We start from the raw sequence: 14341 nt of genomic DNA on the forward strand, positions 1-14341 counted from the left end.
ACCTTGTAAAAAGCAATTACTTGAACCTGCCTGTAAGCATCAAAATCTAGGGAGGAAAGTCAGTACCTGGTGGCTCTCACCTTTAATCCTAGCACTTGGTAAAAATATTGACTTAAATTCAAGAGCAGCTTGAAGTGAGAAAGACTCAACAAAACAAAACATTATTTATTAAAAGGGATCTGGGAATTTAGTTCAGTGGTAAAGCATAGGTTCAGCAAGAGTAAAGTCTGAATTCCCTAGCACCAGAGAGAAAAAGTTACCAACAATAAAGGAGCTTCCATTAACTAAATTCACAGCACTTCATTCAATCTTATACAGCATCATCATTTAGGGTAGAACATCTCTAAGAATTCAGGTGTTACTGGAAGATTATCTGCATCTGCTTTGTTTTGAAATGTAACCACAATGCAGGTCCCAACTTTAATTGAGACGATGAGTCTAGAGGAGTAGCAGTTACCCTGAAGAGTAGGGACCAAGTTAAATTCCCATTGCTAATGATGTTACATGGGATGCAAATAGGTAAGGGCCAGGGGTCATTGCTCACCAAACCGAGAGAAACCGCTTTAGAACATTACTAACCATGTAACTTATTCTAGTGTCTCATACAGTATCCCTGATTAACTTTGAACTCACTATGCAGCCTAGGATGACCTCTAAATCTTGCCTCAGCTTCCCAAATGCTGCAATCACAGGCATCATGCCTGGCTCGTATATGACTAGTTTTTAACATGCATTACTTCTTCCACATTATAGTTAAGTATGAGACTTCTCAGACCACAAGCTAGTCAGGAAATCTCTAAGACACCAAGAGCAAAAGGAAAGCCTGGCTTATTAAAGCCCAAATATGAAAGTGTGAGGGACTTATAACAGGACCCAAGAGACCAAACACAATCAAAACGCCACACCAATTTTTAGCTGGAAGAAAAATAGAAAAGTCTTGCAAAAAACACTCTCCTTTTCTGTTCCCTGTGGAACCTGTACACACATGTGCAAACACAGACAGGCAATGATATGTCCAAACACACACACACAAAATACTTTATAGAGAAAAATTCCTTCCTGGGCCAGTAAAATGGCTCACTGGGTAAAAGCATTTCTCATGTAAGTCTAACAATCTGAGTTTTAGCCCCAGAACTCATTAAGAAAAGTCAGTGGGACAGATGGCCAAGACTAGAAAATTACCATGGACAACTGTTTCCACAGAGTTGTCTGTTGACAAGCCTGGATTTCAAAAAACAATGCCTCAACAAGATGGACAGTGAGAACTGACCCCCAAAAGCTGTCCTCTGACTTCAATATACAACTCCACTTGGCACTGAGGAACACTAAGTGAAAAAACGGAAGCAAATGTTCTTTTTCTATGCTCTTACTGTCTCCATATGAGCAGCAAAAGAAAAATGGTGGATGCAGCAACTTGCATACAGTGGCTAAGCTGAGGTATATCTCTTCCTGGGGAGAATGAAGGCAATATCATTTTTCTATCATTCTAGTTTGAACTCAGTGTTCCACAGTATGGAAGAAGGGAGGGCTCTAGAGGGTTCCTCTAAAAACAAAGGACTCTACCATCTGACTTCTCCATAACACCCTGCAGTCACTCAAATCTGGCATGTTCTAAGGCCTCCAAGTCCTCTTTAATTTCACTGTCTTGCCAGAAAGCCAAACCTGGTGAGTCACTACTGCTCTTCTCTCCAATGCATTTTTATTTCCGCCCACTTGTGAAGCTCATCAGGACTACACCATATGTTAGTATCATGTAGGCAGACTATGAATTTTTTTTCAAAACAGTCACAGTTGTTTTTAAAACTACCTTATAATCCTAATTACTGAAGACAACATTTCAGAATTATTATCATGCAACCTTCCAGAAATGGCTTTATAATCATTTTTCAATATGGTCAGAGAATTTCTTCTTTTGCATTCATTCATTCAGAAGGATAATGCTATGCAGATAAGGCATATGAGATTCTCCTGCCACAGCCTTCCCAAAGGCTGGAATTATGAGCTAAACTGTGTTGGCTTCACAATTCTTTTTTTCAAAAATGCAATTTCTTCAGATTTGCAATTCTTCAAATGCAATTTAAGAACCAATCTGCGTGAGCTAGCACTCAGTTTCAAGACATTTTAAGGCTATAAAGAAAGAACCTGTCAGAAACAACAGCAACAAAAGGGGGCAGGGGGGGGGTTACCAGTGAGCAGGTCACTTCTAAGAACACATTCCAAGTATCTCTTACTACATTATTTTTTGAAAAGTGAGTATGATTATCTATGTGAGTTTGTGGTCAACCTGGTTTACAGAGAAAGTTTCAGGACTACACAGAGAAAACCTGTCTTGACTAAGGGGAGCAAAAAAAGGACTGCGGTGCTGGGACGGCTCAGCAGTTAAAAGGACCTTCTCTTCAAGAGGACCCAAGTTTAATTCCTAGCACTCACATGGCAACTCACGACTGTCTGTAACTCCAATTCTAACACCCTCACGCAGACATATAAAGCAGCCAAAACATCAATGCACATAAAATAAAATAAAAAAAAAATCTCCCCCACAAAAGTGGGTTCTGTTGTATGTTTACTTGAGACTGGGTTATGCTACTCTGTCCAGACTGGCCTGAACTTGACACTCCTGACTGATTTCTTAGCTCAGGATCTTCTTGCCTCAACTTCCCAAGCGGTGAAATCAGTCACGAGCAGCTCACACCAGGCTATTTGGGTTTTTTTTTTTTTAATCTCCTGAGACAGGGTTTTCAGACATGAGTCTGAAACTCATGGAACTCACTTTTTGTTTTTTAAGATTTATTTATCTACTTTGTTTACAGTGTTCTGTCTGCATGTGTGCCTGTAGGCCAGAAGAGGGCACCAGATCTCATTACAGATGGTTGTGAGCCATCATTGTGGTTGCTGGGAATTGAACTCAGGACCTCTGGAAAACCAATCAGTGCTCTTAACCTCTGAGCCATATCTCCAACCCCGGAACTCACTCTTTTGACCAGGCAGGCTTCTAACTCAGGGATCAACATGCTCTGCTTCCAGAGAGCTGGGATTAAAGGTGTGCGCCACCACCACCCAGTTTAAAATACCTGATTCTTATTTACCTGTCTAAAATCATTCTTTGTGGTAACTGTTTATCATATCCTGGGTAGAATAATATTTTTATTATTCTCCATGGCAATTACATGGTCATACACAAATTCCTGTGGTATCACTTCTTTTGAACAGATCCCTCTGTTATCCTGACAAAATTCAGTTTTGAACCAGGCAAAAGTTGCTAGTCCTTCCATTCCATAACCTTTCATCATGAATGCATCTCCAAGAGATGTATATAGTGCAAGGGGAAACTAAAGGAAGGGGCTGGAGATACAGCTCAATTAGCACAGCGCTAAACTAACACGCACAAAGCCCTATCACTCATAAACTCAACATGGTGACACATACTTATGACCCCATCACGAAAGAGACAGAATTAGAGGTAGGATCAAGTGTTGAAGGCCACCTTTGACTATATAATGAAAAAAAAAATGAAAAGAAAAGAGAAGAGAAGAAAAGACCCCACTACATATCTATTGCAAGCCTATGGTGCAGCCTACCCCAGTTGTATAGTCATAACAAGGCTCTTTATTTTCCAGTTTGGGGGCTAACCAGGTAACTTTGTGAACATTAGTTTTTCTTTTTAAAAATGTTTATTATTACTGAAAGGAGAAGCTACATGCCATGCACGTGTGGAAGTAGGTAACAACTTTGGAGTTGGTTCTCTCTTTCCACTTTTACATGGGTTCCAGGAGGGATCAAACTCACTCACCAGGCTATTGTTATAAAATGTTTTTACTCACTGAACCATTTATCTCACCAGCCTCTTCTCTTTTTGAATATACTCACATATTCCAGCTTGCCTTTAACTCGCTATATATTGTACCATGACCATGCACTTCTTACTCTTCGATCCCTACCTCCTAAGTGCTGGAAGTAAGCTTAGCATCATGCTAAGTTTATGGAGTGCCAAGCAACTCCAGGGTTTCCTGAATGCTGGCTAAACACTCTACCCAACAGAGTTACATCCCTACATCCCCAGTAGTTTTATGAAATTGTTAAACATTTTTGTTGGTGTTTGTTGAGACAAGGTTTCTCTGTGTAGCCTTGATTGTACTGGAACTCATTCTGCAGACTAGCCTGGCCTTGAACTCAGGGGTCCCCTGTCTCTGCCTCCCAAGTGCTGGGATTAAAGGCATTTGTCACCATGGCCTGGCTTATTAAACATCTTTTTGTATTTTCTTGTGTGAAAATGGTTACAGCTAGGGGGTGGTATACAGCTTTCTCAGCACTCAAGAGGCAGAGACAGGTAGATCTCTGTGAATTTGAGACCAGGTTGGTCTACAGAGCATGTACTGAGACAGCCAAGGCTACATAGAGAAATCCTGTCTTGCAAACAAACCAACAAACAACTGAAAAAGGGGTAGGGGGAGAAAGGCAGGCAGGCTACAAACAGTATCTACAAGATGTTTGTTACAGAAAGACAGTTATCACATGTACCCACTCATAGGTGGTTTTTAAGCATAAAGCAAAGAAAGCCAGCCTACAAACCACAATCCCAGAGACAACAATGACAACAATGAGGACACTAAGAGAGACTTACATAGACCTAATCTACATGGGAAGTAGAAAGAGACATGATCTCCTCAGTAAGCATGGGGACCTTTGGGGAGGGTTGAAGTGGGAAGGGGAGAGACAAGGAGGGGAGCAGAGAAAATGTAGAGCTCAATAAAAAAATCAATAAAAAAAAAGGAAAAAGATTTGAATGTACAACATGTAAGACACGGAAAGAACTCAAATAAGCATCTGCTTCTGTTATTGTAGATGCTAAATTTGGTGTCTATGGAACGTTAGGTTTCAGAAAGCTTTAATCTTAACAAGATGGTTATATCTCTTCAAAATGGTTACCTGAATAGAAAAAGGATACAAATAAGCAAATGTACCTCTATTTGTAGAAGATATGATCTTATACTTAAAAGACCCTAAAGACTCCACTAGAAAACTCTTGGATCTGCTGTACACTTAGCAAAGTTAACAGGATACAAAACTCAACATAAAAAAAAAAAAACCCACAAAAAACAGTGTGAGGGTGTAGAGATGGCTCAACAGTCATGCCCTGGCTGCTCTGCCAGAGGACCTGGGTTTAATTCCCAGCACCCACAGGGTGGCCCACAACTATCTATGTAATTCTAGTTAAGGGTATAACACCTTCTTCTGGCCTCTCCAGGCATAGCATGCATGCAATGGTACAGGCATACATGCAGCCAAAACATTCAATCATATAAAATAAAAAATAAAATGTCAGGTTCATGTATTGAGACATGGGAGAAAGGTAAGAAGACAATGTTCAACTAATAGAACAGCCCCCAACTGGGCCTCTTAAAATCCAATAGGTATACAGTGTTTCTCATTATTCAATATTTGACCACGGGCCCTGAGTGCATTTCTTTTAAAAATTGTTTTTTAGCTGGATGGTTGGTGGCATGTGCTTTAACCCTAGCACTCGAGAGGCAGACATAACACAACACAAATCTATGTGAATTTGAGGCCACCCTAGTTCCAGGACAGTAAGGAATACAGAAAGAAACCCTGTCCTTAGTGCTCACATTAGTGAATAATAAAACTTTTATTTCATGAGTGTTTTGTCTCCAAGTAAATGTGTGCACCATGTGTAGGCCCGTGAAGGTCAGAAAAGGGTTTGTGAGCTGCTATGTGGGTGCTGGGAATTGAACCAGGTCCTCTGGGAAAGCAGCCAGTTCTCTTAATCACACAGAGTCACTTCATCAGCCCAATTTCTCTTCTTCCTTAAAATTTATATTTTAAATATTTATTATGTATGCAGTGTTCTGTCCACATGTATGCCTGCAGACCAGAAGAGGGCACCAGTCTTATAACAAATGGTTGTGAGCCACACAGGTGGTTGCTGGGAATTGAACTCAGGACTTCTGGAAGAGCAGGCAGTGCTCTTAACCGTTAAGCCATCTCTCCAGCCCTCTTTGAAATTTATTGTCCCCCCTCATCATCATATCAAAATAAATTTGTGGAAGCTTTCAAAGTGGATACGCATAAATAAGGCCTGGAACTGGGCATGGTGACACATGTGTTTAATCCTAGCACAGTAGGCAGAGGTAGGAAGATCTCTTAAATTCAAGTCCAGCCTGGTCTACAGAGTGAATTCCAGGAGAGCCAGGGCTACAGAGAAACCTTATTTTGAAAAAGCAAAATAATAACAGTAGTAATGAGAGTGGAAACTTATAAAATTATCATTGTTTTGTTTTTCAAGACAGGGTTTCTCTGTCCTGGAACTAGCTCTTGTAGACCAGGCTGGCCTCAAATTCATAGATTGTCTGCTCTGCCTCCCAAGTGCTGAGATTAAAGGTGTGTGCCACCACCGCCCAGCATAAAATTATTAAAATACCAAAAACAGGTTGGGTGATGGTAGGGCACACCTTTAACACAGCACTTAGGAGGCAGAGGCAAGTGGATCTGTGGAGTTCAAGGCCTGCCTGGTCTACAAGAGCTAGGAGTTCCAGGACAGCTAGAGCTGTTGTTAAAGAGAAACCTTGTCTCGAAAAACCCAAAAAGACCAAAAACAAAGAGAAAACTATAACATAAAGGTGCTTCCATGGTATCAGCTGCTAAAGCTGAGCTGTAAAAACCAAGCGTTATGAGTTGGGGACCAGAATGGTCTATATAATAAATTCAAGGACAGCCAGGGTGACACAAGACCCTGTCTCAAACAACAACCAAAGAGCTGTCACAGAATTTAATCTTTAACATGAGCCCCCACTACATAGTAGCTCGTGGTATAATCGAGAAAACAATACAACAGGAAAATTTGATGGGCACTAAAAACGGCAAAGGGGGCGATTAAGCAAACACACTGCTATAGTCAGTATTTTAGAATGTCATGCGGTATACAGGACCCATGAGTCCCTACCAGACATAGTCTTCAAAGACAGAATATATATCACTGATTAGCCAAAGAATTCTGCACCTAACTCAATCCAGCTGCAGATAGAAGTTGCCTCGATAAAGCTGTTTTTCCAGCATTTAAAGTCTTCATCTCCGAATGAGCCATAGTTATAAACATGTACAACAAACTTTCTTGTTCCCCTCAGCTGACAAGTTCTGCCCCCAGCTTTACAGACTGTGACTCACAAGGATGAGGTGGGGCAAGGAAATAAAAGAAATCAGTAAAACAACTTCACTTTAGATAAGATGATCAAGATTGAAATCGTCAATTAAGTTAAATAATTCATTAAAACAACAGAACAAGTCAACAAAGTCTTTAAAACAGTATCAACATTAGTAGCTTGGAAAACTGCCTGAAAGCTACAGATCATGTCCCCCTGTGTCCTAAATAGGTGTGATATCACAAGGCCTTACAAGGCCTGTTAAGAAAAACTTTACAAAGCACTGTGAATTCAGAACAGCAGAGGTAGCTGCAGAACCAGAAATAACCAGGCATTCCCCACAGCTCTTCTCAGCACAAGGCCAAATAGGAGCCCTACTGTACCACTCTCAAGAGATGAACACAAAAGCTTTAGAGAGCTGGTTTTCCAGCCTTAAATTTCAAATTTACATCAGAAAGTAGGTTCAGTCCCACCTTTAAGACTGGTCTTTGTGATCTGTCTAAGGCACTTCTTCAGTGAGCCGTGTTTCCAAGGTAACACAGACTTCCTGACACTAAACTCACCAGCCTGGCACCTGCTACTCAAGAGGCTGTTAGCAAACTACAGATCTGTCCTCCCTGCAGGCCCGCATTCCTCAATTCTCCACTGACAAACCTACATAAATCAAACCAAAAAGGACAAACAAGTCAGTCACCTCTTTTACTTGAAAACCTTAGTCTTCCACAAAAAATGTACACTGACAGACAGATAGATGCAGGTTAAGAACACAAATCTCAAGCCCTGGCTGAATTCTGAGCAGGTCTGAGGCAATGTGGGTGCGCAGGATAACTGCACTGCCTAGCTAGTGGGCTGCTCCTGCTGTTGCTGTACAAATATAGAAAGCTGCAAAGTGGAGCAGCAGTTTCTGCAGAGCAGCCTCTGCTCTGCACTCAGAGGGAGGAGCAGGGAACTGAGCAGCTTTACCCATACATGGTTGCTGAAAGGAGGACATTACTGAAAGGGTAATTACGTCTCACACATGCATTCTGTTCACACACCAGATAAAAACAAAACACACACACACACACACACAAAGCAGAATCAGAGCTGGGTAGTGGTGGCGGTGCACTGCAGAGGCATTTCATTTGTATTTTAATAAATAAAGCAGCCAGTCACTGACTCTTACCTCAACCTCAGTCCAAAAATGGTGATCCTGTCTCCAGGAAACCTCAGAATGAGACTAAGGCTGAGAGCTGTCTCCTCCCATTTTAAAATCTTCTCTAGTTCTGGGATTAAGTGTGTGCACTTGGACTAGTGTGGCTACTGGGATTAAAGGTGTGTATCATTGCTGCCTGGTCTGTTAGGCAGGCCAGTGTGTCTGTTTTACTTTTCTGATCTTCAGACAAGCTTTATTTATTAAAATACAAATGAAATGTCACTACAGTACACACTTTTACTCCCAGTGCTCAGGAGACAGAGGCAGGCTGGAACTTGCTCTGTAGACCAGGCTGGCCTTGAACTCCAAGATCTCTCTGTGCTGGAATTAAAGGCACGTGACACTACCAGTCAGGCATGACATTTTTTGCATGATTATTTTTTTAAAGTTGAAAGAAATTTTAGACCAGGACTTACCATGATTCATCCTAAAGGGCTTACATATGCTAAAAAATAAACTTCTGGATAATCCTTTATCAAACTCATTTAAATAAATAAAGTTTCTCACTTCTGCCCCCACCTTAAGCACGTCATGTATCCAAGGCTACTATCTACTTGCTATGTGTAACTAAGGCTGGCCCTGACCTCCTGGTTTTTCCTACCTCTATCTCCCACTATGTTTTGCTCAGTTTTCTACTACTCTTAACCTTGAATCAAAGAAGTAAAGTGGGAAAAGTGACCCATGCCTTTAATTCTATCTCTCAGAAGGCAAAAAGGATTGCTCAGTTTAGCATGGCTAGCACAGGTTACAGAGTAAAATTCTGTCTCAAAGTCAAAAGAAGTAAACAAGAATAAAACAGAAGACATTACTAAAAAAAAAAAATTTTTAAAAAGAAATTATTATATTATGAGCAAGAAGAGCAATCTACAGAGAGGGGGCTCTATACTTCAACTGATGAAAGCGATTAGCAGGGCATACATACATACCTGCAATCTCAGCACTTGGGAAGCTGAGGCAGAAAGACCAGGAATTCACAACCAGCCTTACGTAGACATGGAATTTGGGGCCAGCCTGGGCTCTTTAGACCCTATCTCTAGAAAAAAAGAAGAAAAAAAAAGTATATTTTAAAACAAAAACAAGGCTAGGCACGGTGGCACAAGACTTTAATCTCAGTACTCTAGAAGCAGAGGCAAGGTAGTTTGAGGCCAGCCTGGTCTACATAGCAAGCTCCAGAAAAGCCAAAACTACATAATAGACCCTGTCAGAACCAAACCAAAGCTGGGCATGATGGCACATGCCTTTAATCTCAAGATTCAGAAGGCAGAGGCCCATCTGCTCTACATGGTGAGTACAGGCCAGCTGGAATCACATAATGTGAACCTGCAAAACAAAACAAAACAAAACAAAACAAAACAAAAAAAAAAGGCAAAACAAGACTAGCCTCTGTCTAAAACAGTAAGAGAAAAATGGGGAAAAAAATATTTAGCAACTTAAGCCTTAACATTTGAGTTCTCATACCAACCTAAGTCAATATGCTGTGCAAACTGTATATAAAGCATATAACTGGAGACTTAGTAAACTCAAAATATGACATATGTACAATGTGGGCGACATTATTCTGAGAACTTAAAATCTTCTAACTTTTATTTTGTAGCCCCAAAGATGGTATAACAGTCAGCTATGGAGAAGGTACAAGCCCAAATAAGAGGTGCAAAGAATGTAAAAAGCTAAGAGATGAAAGACAAGAAAATTCATACTTTCAGAAAAATAAATTCCAAATACAGTTCTCTTTCCCACTGTGAATCAACCTGTAAATGGAGGCTTCAAGTCAAGATTGCTAGTCAAGATACCAGTTAGGATGTGCTTTAATGTGGGCCCAATGGAAAGAGGGCTTTAACAAAGACCAGACAATATGGCAAAGACGGCTGACCCCACGGTAGTCTAGAGAAAATGGTGTTTTCTTTTCTCTTTAATCCTAGCTTACAGCATATGGCTGTTTAGAATTCAAACACTATCAGCTGGGCCTGGTGATAGAACACTGAGTTCAATCCCCAGTACAGGAAAAAAAAGGGCTAAAAAGTAAGAACAGATGTGTGGGAGTAGGAGGATCAAACTTTAAGAACAATGCAACAGGGCTGGAGAAACAGTTTGCAGCTAAGAGCACTGGATGCTCTTTCAGAGGATCAGGGTTCAATTCCCAGTACTGACTAACAAACATCTGTAACTTCAATTAACTCCAGTTCCAGAGATTCCAACGTCCTCTTCTGACTTCCACAGGCACTGTACACACAACACACAAACAAGCAAAACAAACATACTACACATAAAAAAAAATCTTAGAAAAGGAATAGGAAGAAGAAAAATATCTGGGGCTGTAGTTCAATGGCAGAGTGCCTGTCTAAAATATGAGGCCCCAAGTTCAATCCTCAGTACTCCTTATTACCACTGAAGAACAACTTACACTACAATGGCAGGAGTCAAGAGATGACCAGCACATCCTACATCACTAAGAAACCTATTAAAGTCAAAACACTCAGCCCACCTACCTACTCAAAAGAACTCAATGAGAGGTAGACATCATAATACACACCTGTAATCATTTATAATCACAGCATCCATTCAGACAGCAGAGACAGGAAGACAAGTTAAAGACCAATCTAAGCCACATAAGTGTTCTAGGTCAGCCTGGAATGTAAAGCGAGTCTGTCTCAAAAAGCAAAACAAAGCAAAAAGCCAGGGCTGGTTGAGAAGGCTACACAGATTTAAAAACAAACAAACAAAAAGCACTTGTCACAAAAGCCTGAGGGCCTGAATAAGATTCCAGGTTACTACTACCTGGTGGAGGGAGAAAACTGTCTCCTTCAAATTGTCCTCTAATCTCCTTCAGCAGGCACACACTTACACATACATACACGCAAATAAATAAATGTATATATAGTTCCAAGTCAGCTAACTAGGGAGATCTTATGTCCAAAAGAAAATCCACTGGTCAAATAAGACTAATGATAGGTATTTTAGAATTAGGAAAGGAACACTTCAGGAAAAGGCTAGGTTTTAAGATTCATAACTAACAATTAATGTATCCGATTATACCCTGAATACAAGACAAGTGCTATGGTCTTCAACTTTCGAAATCTTAAAAGTTCAAAAAGTCAGAGGTGACAGCACTTACCTATAATCTCAGCACTTGAGAGAGGAAAACATGGGGGAATCATGAGTTCAAGGTCAGCCCTGGCTATATATCAAGTTTAAAGCTATCTTGGGCTACAAGAGATTCTTTAAAAGAAAAAAAAAATACTGGATCAAAAAGATCCATAAAACTTCAGAGCTGGATCTGTTGACACACACCTATAACTCCAATCAGTATTCTTGAAGCAGAGATAGGGACATCCTAAATTGGAGGTTAACTGGGCTACATAAACAAGACTCTCACATAATATCATGTTTTTTTTATAGTCATCTGTAATCCAATCCAGGACCTCTGTATGCTGGACAAACACTCTTTTTTTTTTTAATATTTATTTATGTATTATGTATACAATATTCTGTCTGTGTGTATGCCTGCAGGCCAGAAGAGAGCACCAGACCTCGTTACAGATGGTTGTGAGCCACCATGTGGTTGCTGGGAATTGAACTCAGGACCTTTGGAAGAGCAGGTAATGCTCTTAACCTCTGAGCCATCTCTCCAGCCCTGGACAAACACTCTTAACTACTGATATGCAGTCCTAGCCTCACTATATTTTCAGTACAGCAATCTCTATTCTATTGAAGACAGTAAAAAGTTGCCAATAGCATTTTCACTTTGGTTTTCTGTAAGACAAAAATAAATGCATGTTTGTATTTGCTTTTAAAAGACATAAATAACCTTGAATTTTTGTTTGTTTTTTGAGACAGGGTTTCTCTGTGTAACAGCCATGGCTGTCCCGGAATTAGCTTTGTAGAACAGCCTGGCCTCAAACTCACAGAGATCCATCTACAAGGCATGAGCCACCACCACCTGACTTCATTTTCTGAATAAATGTACCTACTTTAGTTTTAATTTTTTATTTCTGGGGGAGGAGGTTCATGTATGTCAGGCTGACCTCAAACTTCCTATGTAGCTGGAGTTGACCTCCAATTTCTTATCCTCCTGCCTCAGCCTCTCACATACTAGAATTTCAGCTATGTACCACAATATCCATCTAAATGTGCTCATACTTTAAACAAAGATAAAAGCAGTCTAATACATCACAAAAACAGAACAATCTGCCTGTTTGGTTTCTGATTCTGCTTTAACTATATTTCAGATCCAGGTGTAGTAATAGATACCTTTAGTCCCAGCATGCAAGAAGCAAAGGCAGGTAGGTCTTGGTGAGTTCAAAAGCCAGTCTACACAGGGCATTCCAAACCAGAGAGAACCACACAGTGAGGGGTAAGTCTATAATTTTGACATTCAGGAGGGTACAGAGCAGGAAAAGGAATAAAGGCCCACCATCTACTACGTAGTAAGTTTGAAGACAGACTGGGCAACATGAAAGTGGCTTAAGAAAAAAACAAAACGCTGAAGGCCTATTTTAGGGAGTGTGATTCTTTAGTTCACAGTCATTTCACCTTTATTAGAAAGTACATTAAGCTCAATATAGCATCTGTTCTCACATATTCCTCCCCACTTATTAAAGAACTTATTCCAAATATGGCATTATCTTTTCAAAGTTCTAGGGTTTAGGCATGACATAACTCGTCTACAGAAATTACCTGTCTTCTCAAGACTGACAAGCATGACTTGAGTAGAGATAAACTGTCCAAATTTAAAGAAAAAAAATTTTTTGAGAATTATTCTGATCTACAGAGAAAAAAAAAACCCAAAGCATCTAGTTTTAAGATGGGAAACACATATAAACGGACTTCCCTTACAACTCCAGCAGTAAGCACAGCAAGGTGGCTCAATGGGTAAAGGGACTAGTCACTAAGGCTGACAACCTAAAAAGGAATCTACACTGTTGAAGAACTAACGCTCCCCAAGGTAGCATGTGACCTCCATGACAACCAGCATAAGTGTACATGGCACATACACGCAAAAAGGTTCCATGCGTGATCTCTCAGGTCTTTCTAACCTCCAAAACTGAGATTTCATTATGGAAAGTAGAGCTAATGAATGGACAGAAACCACAGACTAGAAGGGAAAGTTTTAAAAAAGCTTGGCTGAAATTCTGTCTCTGCCTCTATGTGAACGTAAGTATGGCATTTCATTTTCCTCATCTTATTTCCTCAGTTGCAAACTGAAAGGAAAAAAAATATCTAAGATTTCTAACCCTCCTTTGCCACTCACTCAGTTCCCATTGATGCACCTTACCGTAATTAGGCAGCCTTTTAAAGCTTTTAGTTAACAGAACAAATAAATTAAACCCTTAAATTTCTTTTCTATTCCTGGTACATTGCAAATGTGCAACATTATTTTATCAGTAGTTAATGCCATACAGTGCTGATACTGGCTTTTCTTTGAACCTCAGTGACAGCTACACAGTGACAAGTTGTAAGCAAGGAGGTTGTTACCATGGAGACTCACTAGGATTCCTGGGGGTGGATCCAGCAGGCTTTTTTCTTTTGTGAAAGCATTTTTTGATGTTCTCGATCTAGCAATTCAGAATGCTGATCTAACTTTTCTTCAGCACATGCTTTTAAGTATTACCACATAGCACACAATTCTGAATAAATACTTAATAAAATTATCATTAGCTCTTTCTTGAAAGACTCAAATACATTCAAGACTTAATCCTCCTCTGCTCATAAAAACAACTAGGTGTGGTGCCACACTGCTGTAATGTAATCCTAGCACTGAAAAGGCTGATTCAGAATTACTTTCAGTTTACCTAGGCTATATAGCAAGATCAAACCCATTTCTTATTTAAAAAAAAAAAAAAGCGTCAGTCAGTGGTGGTGCACACTTTTAATCCCAGCAAAGACAGGACAGATCTCTGTGAGTTCAAGGCCAGTCTGACAGATATTGCAGATACTCGTGATGTACATAATCCCAGCATTTGAGATTTGTGCTACAGGAGTCTCAAAAAAGAAG

The 14341-nt window shown here is 40.1% G+C and overlaps 1 protein-coding gene across 13 annotated transcripts in view; it reads right to left on the reverse strand.

The window, feature by feature from the left end:
* Positions 1–14341, reverse strand: part of Celf1 (CUGBP Elav-like family member 1) — a 67736-nt gene that overhangs the window by 38834 nt on the left and 14561 nt on the right. For 2 of the 13 annotated variants that reach the window (XM_085696540.2, XM_085696529.2), the window contains exon 2: positions 9276–9382. The exons of the other annotated variants lie outside the window; for them this stretch is intronic. The gene's annotated coding sequence lies outside the window, so the exon portion shown is untranslated. The remainder of the gene's footprint in view (positions 1–9275; positions 9383–14341) is intronic. 13 annotated transcript variants of the gene reach the window in all.

Source organism: Myodes glareolus, chromosome 10, assembly GCF_982192425.1.
Source record: "Myodes glareolus chromosome 10, mMyoGla1.1, whole genome shotgun sequence".
NCBI lineage: Eukaryota > Metazoa > Chordata > Mammalia > Rodentia > Cricetidae > Myodes > Myodes glareolus.